This window comes from Cibotium barometz, chromosome 27, assembly GCF_041138505.1.
Source record: "Cibotium barometz isolate CiBa-2024 chromosome 27, ASM4113850v1, whole genome shotgun sequence".
NCBI classification, from domain to species: domain Eukaryota; kingdom Viridiplantae; phylum Streptophyta; class Polypodiopsida; order Cyatheales; family Cibotiaceae; genus Cibotium; species Cibotium barometz.
Genome location: NC_141072.1, coordinates 22,418,812 through 22,432,769, shown reverse-complemented (window position 1 = coordinate 22,432,769; position 13,958 = coordinate 22,418,812). Strand labels below are relative to the sequence as shown.

General features: G+C 43.7%; 1 pseudogene; it reads right to left on the bottom strand.

Moving 5' to 3' along the window:
* Nucleotides 1–12,086: 12,086 nt before the first annotated feature.
* LOC147623181 (U-box domain-containing protein 25 pseudogene) lies at nucleotides 12,087–13,717 on the bottom strand (annotated as a pseudogene).
* Between the last annotated feature and the right edge of the window lie 241 nt (nucleotides 13,718–13,958).

Genomic DNA, 13,958 nt, shown 5'->3' with positions numbered 1-13,958 from the left:
TCATTAACTTTCTCATGAATTGTTGCCCACATCTCATTTGCCATGTCCTCGTTAGCATCAATAACTTCATCATTGCATGGGAAGGCAAGGCTAGGTGGTGGCAGAATACCTTCTTTCAATGGGGTGGCAATTGGTGTAGACTTCTCGCTATGAGCTTGTGAGATCAGCTCACTTTTCATTTCCCAACTTGATAACTGCCAAAGAGTCAAGGCAAAGAGAGTCAAGATGCCAGGGAAACTGCAGCATCTAGACATTCCATAGATGAAGTGGGAATGTATCAGTATGGACTTTGTCACTAGATTACCTTCAGATTACCTTCAGATCAGGTTACATAGATGAAGTGGGAATGCATCAGTATGGACTTTGTCACTGGATTACCTTCAGATCAGGTTACAACTCCATTTTTGTAGTAGTTGATAGGCTAACCAAAGTTGCCCATCTAATTCCAGTGAAAGAAACATACTCTGTAGTGGATGTTGCTATAGTTTTCCTTAAGGAGATCTTCAGATTGCATGGTTTACCCAGGAGGATAGTAAGTGACGGAGATTCCAAATTCACATTGAAATTCTGGACTGCGTTGTTTGAAGCAGTAGGAACTTTCTTGGATCTCAGCACAGCCTATCACCCTGAAACAGATGGCCAGAGACGGAAAGGGTGAATCAGGTAATAGAAGATATCCTTCAGTCATGCTACGGAATGAGAGAAGTGGAATTTTTAGCTTAATGGAATTGATGGATATTTTTATGTAATTTTTAAGAATAATTTTAAATAGATTTAATTTATGGTAAAAGAGGAATTCCCATGATAATTGGATTGCACTCATTAAAATGAGAAAAAGAGGGATTTCAAGTTTATTCAAAAAAAAAAGGTATGATATTTAGTTAAAAAGAAGAATTGTTATGATAATTAAGAAAAGATGGATTTGAATTAAATTTTAGTATCAAAAGATGAATTTCCACCATAATTCTACCTAATGAATTAAGGTTGAGAAATTATGTGATAGAAGGAATATCTTTGGATATTTTAATTAGTAAAATCACTAAATGGATATTTACCCAAAAAACTAGAAGGGAATCCTTGTAGAACTAAACCGAATGAATTTGGTTAGACTACGAGAGGGACAGACAGTAAACCTACTTGTCCATCTCTCCATCTGAATCAAGTAAAAACTTTGTGACCAATTCCAGTTTCTAAGAATAGACTATCGAAACTAAACTAGTTTTTCCTGACCGAACTTCCTAAGAATCTAGTTGGACAATTAGACTGAATGATGGATAGATTACCCTGATGAGAGATCAAGGATCCTCATTTATGAAACTGGGAATTATGGAAAAAGGGGTTTTGGAACCAATCTCAAATTGGAATTTTACTTGCATTGGAACCTCTTTTTTTTAATTCAAAGGACTGTTTTACTCCAAAATGCTGGAGGAAGCATTTAGCTTATGTTTTTCTAAGAGGAGGTTCATACGAACAGCTGGCGAGGAGTCATCAAAGGACGTCGCTCGCGGGGTAAAAGCCTGCCGAGGTCTTGAGTGACCAGCCTCGGTACGGTTAAAATGGTGCGCTTCTGGTACGATGGGCGAGGACCGACAAAGCGATCCCTGAGTGAAGTACTAGGACACCTAAGGAGGATCCTAGAGGGTTCTGACCAGGCGATGCACGGGCTCGCGGTTGCTAGGACACCCATGCGTACGTCGAGGAAGATTTCGAATGGACTAAAAGGAAAGATTTTTGGGAACCAAATTTTGATACTAGATCTCGTTGGTTGGCCAGCTGGTCTTCAACGGAGAGTCCATAGGATATTATTGTAATACAATGGACTCGGAGTTTTGGAAAATGATGATAAAAAATATTATGATTTCTGTTGAAGGATTGTTTTAAAGCCAGTCGAATCTGTTATAAATGGTAATTTCATATTGGGTGTGTACATGATATGCGTACCTTAATTTTTGCATGAATCATCGGCTAGGGAGCCTGGGAACTCTTTTCCTCGGTACCTGGGCAAAAACACAACCAAATCTTTCTAAAGGGATCCCACCAATACAGTGGTTGGGTGGTGGGCTCTAACCCATGGGCCGGATGGGCTGGATCGGAGGATTCTTTTTGAGAAACAACTAGATACGATTAGTTACGTTAATTAGTTTAAATCCTGAGAAGACCTTGTTTCGTGGGAGGGGATCAGCAATTGTGCCTCGTAAATGAGGAAAAAAGCGGTGATTCCATGGACCAAGCACAAGTCTCTTCTTGATTTGACTATGTGACTTCAGGTTTGGTCAGATGAGTTTATCTAGTTAAGACTTTGACTCATTAGAGTAATTCCCCCGTCAGATTTTTAATTTATCATCCCTTAACTTGATCCATTGGACAAAAGTTAATAGTAGCAATCTGTCAGCACAATCCACTAATCTCATAGTGATTGGCTGGAGTCATTAACGTCATTCCAGTTAAGAATATCATCACAGGGGCTCGTCCCATCCTCATTACGGTTTCGCTCAGCTTATTACATTTCAACCAAATTTCAAGGATCATCATTTTTCAATCAGAATCCAAATCAACTCATCAGTTCTCAACCAGAATTTAAAAATCATATCAACCACATTCGAATTCATCATCTGAATAGCATTAATGCTTATAATTTCAAGTCTTAGATTTACTCATAAATATTGCCAATAAAGAGCTGCAGTTACACCCTCGGTATATACGGGTATTCTTGGTTCTTGGAACTATAAGGTAAATACCATCATGTCTAGGCCTCAAGAAAGTTAAGGATTCCATACAATTGCGGTACTTCCATCTGAAGGCCCAATTACCAATTTACGAATTTCAGTTTGAATATCAAATTGTATGAATTTTATCACACAATTACAATCTTTTAGTGCTTCTTGGAAAAATTTTTGACATATCTTGCTTCTCGGTTGATCCTCATTAGCCAAATAGCTCTGATACCAACTGTAAGATCCATGTCCCCACCACTACGCAACAAATTTAGGGGTGCTAGCAGTGAAAGTAGCACTTCTTGCACGGGACAGGGTCCCACACTCCGGGCCTCGCCCACGGATATCCGGACAAGAGACTAATCCATCGGTTTTTCCAAAACCGAACCCGAAAAAAACTTCCTTTGCTCGCAAATCACAGGCGATTCCACCAGGATAACTTTTCCCTAATGTAGTCAAAAGCCTTAACTAACTGAGCTCATCTGACCGAACTCGTAAGTCCCATAGTCAGATCAAGGAAAAAGACTGTACTTGGATCATAGAGACCAACGCTTTTTTCCTCATTGAGAGGCACAGCCATTGATTCTTTTCTATAGAACAATTTTTGTCCAGAATTTACTTCATCTATCGAACTAAACAGAAATTGAGTCTCGATTTACGGATCCATCAGTCCAGCCTAACCCCATCTAGTCCCATGGGTTAGCCAACCACCCAACCACTATAGTGATGGGATCCAATTAGGAATTTGGTTAGGTTTTATCCCGGGTACCAGGGAAAAGAGTTCCCAGGCCCCCTAGCCGGATGTTCATGCAAACATAAAACTAGTCCACATTTATACATCCACATCTCCATTCACATTCATACATCCACATCCACATCCATTTACATCCACATCCACATCTACATTCATACATCCATATCCACATCCACATCCACATCCATACATCCATTTTCACATCCACATTCACATCCATACATCCATTTTCACATCCACATTCATACATCCATATCCACATCCACATTCATACATCCACATCCCCATTCACATTCATACATCCACATCCACATTCACATCCACATCCACATCTACATTCATACATCCACACATCCCCATTCACATTCATACATCCACATCCACATCCACATCCATACATCCAATTCCACATCCACATTGAAGACTTTGAAATTCTAGCTTTGTGGGAAGAGAAGATTCAGTCTCCTTGGCTTTGTCAAAGCACCTGGATCTAGGGGCTTCAATGAAGTTCTCTGTCACCTCAGTGTCCAACTTCAGAAACTCCTCTTTATGTTCATTTTCCACATCAAGTATACCCCTGGCAGCTTCACAACCATCTGCTATAATTGCGAGGCAATAATCCTTCCTTAAATTATAAAGCTTTTGTATGTGGGAGAGAAGAATAAAATTATAAACCATCTACATGTATGATGGAAGCGAAGGGCTGAAGTCATCGAAGTGTGCCGTTGTGATACGTATAGCACTAACATCATCATCGGAGAGCCACATGTAGGGCTTACATTCTATAAAAAGGAGAAAATATTCCTTTTTTTTGTCAAGTACCATTGATGGTGCGAGAACTTTTTACGTCATTCTTTCTGAACTTTTCCTTTTGCAGCATTCGGCCCTCCCTCTATGGCGCGATTCTAAGTTTTGTCAATAGCAGATTATCTTTATCGCTTCGTGGGCAGAACACGACATTTTCTTCACCCTGCCCGATTCCGTCAACAATACGAGTGCACACTTTTGTCAGGCTTGGATCCGGCTTATCGCTCTGTGGACAGCGCTGGCTCATCGCCCACCTTCTCGCTCGATTCCTTTCACGGCGTGAGTGTAGTCTTCCTGTCTGGCTTAAATTTGCCTTATTGCTCCATGGACAATGCTCAGGCTCGTCCCTTGCCTTGTCATTTGATTCCTTCCACGGTGAGAATCTAGCTCTTCTTGAAGGGTTGGATTTGCTTCATCACCCCTGGACTGATTCTTGGAAGTATGGCTCATACAAAGCAAACTGACTGTGAGGATGGTTTACCCAGATCCCTCCCTTCCTAAACAGTAAGATTCAGAGCCAGAGCCTGAAATTGAAGCTGAGGCAACAACTTCTAAGCAACCATTAGAGAAGAAACCAATAAAGGGTAGAAACAATATATCTAAGGAAAGAAATTTCCCTTAGAGACAAAAGAAATTGTTTGCTGAGATAAGGCAAGCACAAGAGTCTACACATCTTCTCATCCCTAGGGCACCATTCCTGAGAATTGTAAGAACAGTAAATGACAGTATCAATAGGCAAGGACATTATAGATGGCAGAGAAGTGCAATGGCATGTCTTCAAGAAGTTTTGAAGACTTTCTTATAGACTTCGTGAATGATAGCTTCATATGTGCTGCCCATCAAGAAGAGTCACTTTGATGGACAGAGATATGACACTTGTTAGCAGGGATTCTCAACCAAGCTACCGCACATGCTGCCATAGCAGCTCCTCTGTACTCGGCCTCTGTACTCGATAGAGCAACCACGTAGGCTGCTTCTTGCTGCTCCAAGTCACAGCAGCACTTCCCAAAGAAAACATGAATCCACTGGTAGATCTTCTGTCTGAGATACTACCAGCCCAATCAGCATCTGTGTACCCATGTACACATATCTCTGTCCCAGTCTCATAGAATAGTCCACAATGTAAAGTAGACTTCACATACCTCAGTATGCGTCTCACTGCATCCAAATGCGGTTTCCGTGGAACCTGCATAAACTGACTCACCAACCCAACAGCATAGCTCAAATCTGGTCTGGTGATCGTCATGTAGATCAAACTTCCTACTATGCTCCTGTACATAGTAGGATCCTCCAAGATCTCTCCTGAATCTGCACTCAACTTGCCATTCTGATCCAATGGCACAGAAATAGGCTTACAGCCTGTCATACCATACTTGGAAAACATGTCCAAGCCATACTGTCTCTGTAGTAATCCAATACCATGTGGTGACCTAATCACCTCAATGCCCAAGAAATATCTGAGCTCCCCCAGATCCTTCATCTCAAACTTCTTTCTTAGCAAGATCTTTACATCAAAGATCTCTGCATCATGGTCCCCTGTAATGATCAAGTCATCTACATAGATGACAACAAGCACAACTCCTCTATCACCATGTCTCACATACAATGAGAAATCTGCATTGGCTACATGAAAGCCAATAGTGACAAGATATTCAAAAATCTTGTCAGACCATGCTCTTGGTGCTTGCTTTAAGCCATACAAGGCTTTCTTCAACCTGCAAACATGCTCGGGGTGACCCACATCCTCATATCCAGGTGGCTGCAACATATACACCTCTTCTTGCAAATCCCCATGCAAGAATGCATTCTTTACATCCATCTGATGTAAAGACCATTGCTTTGACGCAGCCACTGCTATCACAACTCTCACCGTTGCCATCTTGGCAACTGGGCTGAAAGTTTCCTCATAATCAATCCCATATGTCTGCGCATATCCTTTGGCTACCAATCTAGCCTTGTACCTGTTTATGCTTCCATCACTGTTATGTTTAACTTTGTACACCCACTTGCATCCAATGGCTTTCTTGCCTTCTGGCAATTGCACTAAATCCCAAGTTTCATTTCCATATAGTGTATCCATCTCCTCATCCATAGCTTTCTCCCAACACACATTTCCAATAGCCTCATCAATGCATGTGGGCTCAACAACCTGTACAACCTTTGCCATATATGCATAGTGATGTGCCACATAACCATCATAGGTAAATCTCTGCACAGGATTTCTCACTCTCCCAGATCTTCGCAGCTTCTCATTCATGGCTTCCATAGCCTTCTTTACACCAGGTGTTCTCATAGCTGGGATCCCAAGCTCCTCATCAAGGCTCATATCTGAGCCACTAGACTCTCCATCAACATGAGAATGCCTTGCAGAAATGTCAGGCATACCAAGGGGCTCAACCACTTTCTCTTTTCCTTTACGTGATGTACTAATCACATTTGCAGGACTGGTATTATGACGCAACCTGCCACTCCATGGTCTATCAACAGACCCACTAGATGAGGACTCTCCTGGTCCACTCAAAGACTGTGATTGCTGACCTGCATTCTGTGCAACCACACTTCCAATCACATCAGCCCCAACAGCTTCTTTTTCAGCAGCATACCAGCTGCTCATCTCATCAAAGACAACATCCCTGCTTACCCTCAACTCATGTGTAGTAGGGTTATAACACCTGTATCCCTTTTGCTCAAGGGAATATCCAATAAACACACATTTTTCAGCTTTCGGATCCAGCTTAGTTCTCAACTCATCTGGCACATGCACATATGCAATGCATCCAAAGACTTTCAGATGAGATAAATCTGGTTTTCTGCTAGTAAACATCTCCTCTGGAGTTACATCATGTATGGCTGCAGTTGGAGTCCTGTTCATGATGTATACTGCTGTAGAAACAACCTCAGCCCAATAGCAATGCGGCATATTCTTCTCTTCCATCAACGCTCGCGCAATCTCAGCAATGTGCCTGTTTTTCCGCTCAGCAACTCCATTTTGCTGCGGAGTGTATCTGCATGTGAACTGTCTCCGAATACCATTCTTCTTCAAAAATTCAGAGAACTCATTGGAGAAGTATTCTCTCCCTCTATCTGACCTTAGGCACTTTACATATTTCCCTGTTTGCTTTTCAACCAAAACTCTGAAATTCTGAAAGTGAGTGAACACCTCACTCTTCTCCTTCATGAAATATACCCACACTTTCCTTGTGTGGTCATCTATGAAAGTGACATAGTACCTGCAGCCTCCCATAGACACGGTCTTCGTAGGACCCCATACATCTAAATGCACAACATCTAGTGCATTTCTGCTCACATATCTGTTACGTGGAAACACATGCTTTGTTTGCTTCCCAAATTGGCATGCTTCACATATTTTCTGCATACCTTCCACTTTAAATTTTGGCAGCCCTGTCACAATTCCTTTTGTCTGCATAGACTTCAATCTCTGCACATTTACATGTCCAATTCTTTTATGCCATATGTCTGTGTCTGCAACAACTCCTAAACCATTTGCAAACATCGCAGCACTCATTTCAGGCATGTCTACATCCAACGTAAACATTCTGCCCACTCTGTTGCCTTTTGCAACCAACTTGCACTTGTCTTTAAAATCTTCAACATAACACCCATCAGGGTTAAACCGAACCTGCAAACCCTGCTCAATCATCTGGCCAATTGAAACCAGATTCTTCATTATGTTCGGTACATGAAGTACATCTGCAAGGTACTTCACTTTGCCATCCTGCATAGACAATGGCACATCTCCAACGTGGGCAATTGGATGAGCAGTGTCATCCCCTGTTTCCACAAAACCTGGTCTTTCCGGGTTTTTCATCTCCTTGAACCACTCCCCATGACTCGTCATGTGGTTCGAAGCGCCTGAATCCACATACCATACATTATCTTTTTGTGCTGCATCAACATTTTCAGACATGGCATTCACGACATGCTGCATAACAAACAATCTCTCATTATCCTCATTATTTCTACTTGAGGATACATAGTTGTTTTGCTGCACTTTCCCATTTTGCATGTCAGCCTGCTTTTTATAACATTCTGCCTGCACATGTCCAGGCTTACCACAATAATAGCATTCACGTGCATCATTGTACTGCCTTTGCCAATTTCCACGGCCTCTTTGACTCCCCCTGCCTCTGAATTTGCCTCTTCCACCTGCGTGTTGTTGTTGTTGTTGATTCTGGGACTGTTGTTGTTGCTACTGCTGCTGGCCATAATTTTGATTACCTGTTCGGCCACCTCCTTGACTGCATCCACGGCCTCCTCTACCTCGTCCTCTTCCTGAACTCGTGTAGAAGGCCTGTTGCTCTGAACTGTTTTTGCTTTGTGAAGACTGTTGGTCTTCACCCAAGTTCTTCTCTTCGATAATCAGCATAGATACCAAATCTGTAAAGTTGGGAATGTTTTCCCGAGTCTGAATAGACGTCTTAAACGCCTTGTATTGTGGCCCGAGACCACGTAGACAGACTTCCACCTTGTCATCATCATCTACTGACACACCAATAGATGCAAGGGATTCCACAATACCCTTTATCTTCAGCGCATAGTCATTCACAGACATGCTCTTTTTCTCCACAGTATGAAGTTCATTCTTCAACTGTATCTTGCGTGCCTTGGTATTTGTTTCATAAAGCTTTACCAAGGTGTCCCACGCCTCCTTGGGGGACTTGGCATCCTGAATATGCCCAATCATGGTGTCCTGTATACTAATGGAAAGTCAATACATAACCTTCCTGGCTCTTGGTTCCAGTCTTTAAACTCTTTCACATCTGCAGCAGTCGGATTTATATCCGGTATCTCCGGTGCCTCTTCATGCTCACCTTCTATGTAGTTCCAATAGCCTTTTCCCATCAGGAAATTCGTCAACCTGAACCTCCAAGCATGGAAGTTATTCTTATCCAGCTTCTCAGCCACAATCTGTGTTATGCCATCATTAGACATCTTGCCAAACACACAATTTTACCAGAAACTGCACTCTGGTTTTTCCTGCACAAACTGTATTTTCTGCACAGCGGTACTGTTGTACTCTCAAATGTCACAACCAGTGACTTCAATGTGCATACATACACCCAATGGCAACTGTAGATCTCTTTGCAGCACCCACAGTGTCTGCACAGTCAATCTGTCTTCCTGCAGTTCTTAAAACAGAGTTCTGCAGAGAATCGATGACTTACCCGCAGTGCTCGAAATCGCCTGCTTTCTGAGAAACGGAGGTCCAGACGCACTGTATAGTCCTTCAGTCCTTCGACTGAAGGACTATACAATCCGAAGGACTGTATAGTTGCCCTATAGCTTTACTCCCGCGAAGAAAGCTCCTCAATCAGAGATCGTTTGCCGGTGCCTCCCGTAGAGCTCCCGACAAGGGTGTAGTCACCAACACAATAGGGAAGTGTAGTTGAAGCTCTTACCCTCGTACCGCTTCCTGTGGTTCTCTTGCTTGCAGCTCAGCCCTTAGCACGAACCAGGCTTTGATACCATGAAAAGATGCAGGGGGAAGAGAGCTTGAGCTCTTGCAAGCACACACACACACTCACAAAACCCCAATGGAGAACACACAAGGTGAGAGGTTGAAAATCTTCTTCTTCTCTACTCAACACTCAACACACCATATACAAGATAAGAGTACACACAATATGAAAAGTACTCAACCAATACATACACGGGTTCTCTATAGTGTGAACCCGACTAAAATGAGCAGGCGCTATAACTATGCCAGTCTCTAGAATGGCTGTCACACAGCCTGTCATCCCACTGGCCGCATATCTCCCATGATCTCACCAACCATGCCAGTGGTGTAAGTGTGGGGCCTATCCCCCAGGCGGGTCATCAGTGTCCACCGCCTCACTAGAGCTCGATATCTCAACATGGCCTGCTTTACCATCTAGGGTGAGGCCAAAGACACTCACCTTAACTTGATCTTCCATGTGGTCAAAGGTTTTACAAATTTGGTTAACCATCTCCAAATGTGGGATGGGGTCTCCGGTCCCATCAAATTTAGTGATCAGCTTTGAGATGTTTGTGGGTTTGGTCCGCTCTAAGCTGGGTCTAGGTGTAGGTTGCATGCTGGGGTCGTGATGGCCCGCAACCACCCCCTCCCTATTTCCATGGCTAGTCTTAACATTGTTAGCCATGGTATGGTTGGAGTGGGTGTTTGTTGTGGAATGAGTGGAGGAGGAGCGGAGCTAGGTGGATAATAAACATTGGAGGCACTTGTCTTATAGGAGGGTTAGGTTGTGCCACTTGTGGTCCCATGTGGTAGAGTGAACCAACTCATCAAAATCTGGTAAACTTGTAGTCCAAACAGAGATAGATGTATCAAAAGACTTGTACTCCATATAACCACATGTGAGAGAGAGTGTGAAAACTCCAATGAGACTAATGGGATTGTCTCTTTTCATATTTCATCAATTGTCTTATATACAAGAGCTCATAATTTACAATGGCCGGCTACCCATTTACAATTAGGAACCTGTTAACCCAATTCTAGGGTTAACAAGAGATATCGCCATTATCTTACATCAAGGAGTTATGGTAGATGCACCAAAGGGTCATACATTCAAGATATGAAGCAATAGTGTCCACCAAAGCTACAACTTGGATGGGTGCCGTAATGGTGTGATGGAGTATTTATGGTGATTCCCGCTTCAAGAGCATGTGGTAACAAGTTAGGATGGCATGCTCACATGTAGTCCCAAATCTCCAAGTAGCTTTTGTAACCAAGCTACCTCACATGTTGTGATTGTAGCATCCCTATACTCTGCCCTTGTACTTAACAAGGCAAGTGTCGATCATGTAGGAGACTTAGCTAATGGTTCTTCCTTGAGTTCCAAGATCCTTAATGCTTGATGACATTGAGTGGTGTGGTCACCATCCTAGATCATACCCCTTTCATTCACAGTCCCATGGTTATATTGGTGGTTGTTAAAGACTCTCCGTTGCCCTTGTAAGGATCGTCCTTGATCAAATAGTCAATTTTACACTTTACACAACTCAACCTAGGGTGTGTGTTGACTTGAGTAGTTTGTGGATTTGTTGCATGAATCTTACGAGGACACTCAGCCACTCCGTTAGGTCCTTGGCAGTGGTAGCATTACAACAATGCTCTCCGCCGCTATGGCATTAATCTCTCGGTCCTTCCATTACATTGTAACTTGAACTATTAGTATTGATGTACTTCCTTGTATTAAAAAATACTCAAGGGTTACCTCCCAATTGTTGCTCCTGGTGCAAGCCCTTACCTAAGTGGTGCAAGTAGAGCTAATTGTTGCCATGTGAAAGGCAAATGAGGCACTTGAGGTACCAACATTTTTGTTTCATCAAGAGTGAGTACCTACACATACTCATATCATGGTTATCCCAAGTTGCATATAGTGCATGCAATACAACAATGAGCGAGGCCTTAACTGAGAACACTTAGTGCTCGTATGATTTTGCTTACATATAGACCACACTAACTCTCGTCGAGGACGTAAGTACTGGTTTTTTGGTGTATCCTCCACCTCTTTTAGCTTTATCTTATCTAGGAGTGCAATGCTTAGCTCATCTAGAGCAAATCCATACACCATCAAGTCATTGCCAATCAAATGAAGGTAGATAGGTGAATTTCAACAAGTAATTTCTTGGCCTTTTGAGAAATTTGTGAAGGTAAATTTTCCATCCTTCATCAAATTAGCATTCAAAACTCCCCTCAACTATCACAATTTTTGGTATTTTCTTTAAATTATAAGCTCCCCCTCAACCTACTACATTACTCCACCCTGTTCACTTATGAATCCAATAAATTCCATATCTCTAAGAAACACAAATTTAGTATCATTATAGTGCATGATGCAAACCTCAGTTGTCACCGCCACTTTAGATGAGAAGACACAAATCATATGGTTCAATACACATCTCGTTCGTTACAAGAGGCATGTAAACCCGATTGTAACAAACTAGTCCCTATACTAGGCCAGGATCATGGTGTCCTCACTGTCTTGAACTAGATGGAGTCAAGAGACGGGCTATGGCAACAAAATAAGGATGAATTTCTATATCCTGGAAAATTTATGAGAGCACTCCAATGTACACGTTGAGAGCCTGTGGAGAGGCATGGTCGCTTGGTTATGACCAAAGAAAGTAGTAGATTTTAGAAGGGTTCGAGGCCTGTGATACCTGGTACTTTGATACAAGGATGTTGCGACCAGTTGTCTTGTAGAAGTTTGAGGAGGCCACGTGCTTTCCTCTTGGCTCTGCAAGTGCACTGGCTTTGCAAGAGGAGGAGAAGCTGCGTGAAGATGGCCTCCTCTACTGCCTCCTCTTGGACCCTGTGAGAGTGGCTGGCTATGGCGAGAAGGATGCCTGCTGCACACTCGCTCGCCTGATCAGACACCTTCAACATCATCTTCTTCATCACAGGCACCACCATCGCATGCCCCGCTATCATCTCCCTCCCTTCAGCTGTCTTGCACAGTAGCTCCATTGTTGCCAAAGCCCTCTCCACATCCCTCTTCTCTAAAGATAATAAGCATTCCATCAACTCCAATGGTGTTTGCGCCCTCGTCGCTTTCGCCCGATTAGAGCTGGATAGACATAATGCGAACAGGGCCCTCACACCAACCTTCACACATGTGGGATAATGAGATTCATGCAGCAGGCTTACCAAACCTTCGATCAATCCTGGTGTTTCTCCGATTAGGCTTCTCAAGTGATCACATGATTCTCCATTAGCTGAAGCCATTGATTCTATCAGAGAAGATGCATGAATGCGAGCCTCCATGTTGCCTTCATTAATGAGGTGGGCAATGAAAGACAATCTGAAGGGCTGAGCAATCTCACAAATGTACCTTTCTTGTAGTGGCCGGAGGTGCACTAGAGCTCCCATGGCTTCTTCAGAGACTTCATTCCATGAAAAGCCATCTTCTGAACTCCACGAGGATTCATTGAAGATGGCAGATATGAGCAAAGGGACGGCGCCCATATCTGCAATGAGGATTCTGTTCTTGTCGGAAGCGTTGGCCAGGCTTCTGAGACGGCGGAGGGCGGCGGCGCGCTCGTGGCGGTCACTATCGGAGGAGGAGAAAGCGGTGGTGAGTTCAGAGACTTGGTGAGAATCCGCAGGCTGGGGAGGGGTAGGGATTCTTTCGACACCGAGGGACATGTTTGCTACGCACCAGTTTTGGATGAGGCGGAGGAGGGTGTGGTTAGGGACAAGGGAGAGGTCTGAGAGGGGCTGGCGGGTGACTGGGCAGGAGAGGTTGCCTGCGTCAAGCCATTGCTCTATGCTGGGGCGATCGTAGGTTTGGCCGGTGCAAAGGGTGACCGGGTCACGCATGAGGTCCAGGGAGATGGGGCAACGAAAGTAGTGAGGGATACTGGCTACTGCGACGATTGTTGTTGTGCTCACAACACTGGCTTTTCCACCCTTCAGCTTCAGCCCCATGTTGTTGTGTTGCTGGTGGCTGGACAGAATAAATAATGCATGGTTGTGAAGTTATGGGAAGAAGATGATCAAATGGCCGGACACCGTTTGGACGGTCAAATATTGTTGGCAGTCAACAGTGCTCTCGCCTCGAGGCTCGACGCCCGTGTTCACGGGCCCCACTGCCAGGCGACCAGTCCCCGACAAGGATGACCCCGCCCCTGTTGACACTTATAACCCGGCACGTGGCAGTCCCCCCTCCCCGGCCTCG